The following is a 518-nucleotide window of genomic DNA, read 5'->3' on the forward strand; positions in this document are numbered from 1 at the left end:
TTATGGTTTCTTGAAGTAGCTTTTTATAGTTTTCTTTGTAGAGGTCTTTTGTGTCTTGGATAGCCATTTTTATGAATTGTAATAGAAGCATTTTATAGAGTTGCAGCTCAGATCAGTATAACTACAGGGGAAGACTGACTTAAACATTTAAAGTCTGTCATGTTAATTGATATTTTATTCTAAAAATGGTGTGTTGAACTGAGTGTAATTAGCTATATAGAAATTGCTTCTCTGAGGAGCACCTAGCTCAGTAAGCTGGATGGACAAGGTGGCCTGTATGTGTCTGTCTGCCCCATAGCCTGTCCAGTGGGGTGGCTTGGCTCGCTCTCAATCCTGCCCCGTGTGTTTGCTCTAACATTACTAGCACAGGACGCACTTGGTAGCCCTTTGTTCAAAGGACATCTCCGAGTCACGTTCCGGCCATTCTTGCCCCCTCCAGTGCCGCCTGGAGTATCGTTGAAGCTGTTGTCCTGTTGGCTTGGCAGGTCTCAATGATTTCAAGCTGTTGTCCTGTTGGC

The 518-nt window shown here is 44.0% G+C and overlaps 1 protein-coding gene across 1 annotated transcript in view; it reads left to right on the forward strand.

Annotated features, from left to right (window-relative positions):
• Nucleotides 1–518, forward strand: part of CPXM2 (carboxypeptidase X, M14 family member 2) — a 124687-nt gene that overhangs the window by 115489 nt on the left and 8680 nt on the right. The gene's annotated exons all lie outside the window — the stretch shown is intronic.

The sequence above is a fragment of the Orycteropus afer genome, unplaced genomic scaffold, assembly GCF_000298275.1.
Source record: "Orycteropus afer afer isolate SDZICR_OR568_19922 unplaced genomic scaffold, OryAfe1.0 scaffold00038, whole genome shotgun sequence".
NCBI lineage: Eukaryota > Metazoa > Chordata > Mammalia > Tubulidentata > Orycteropodidae > Orycteropus > Orycteropus afer.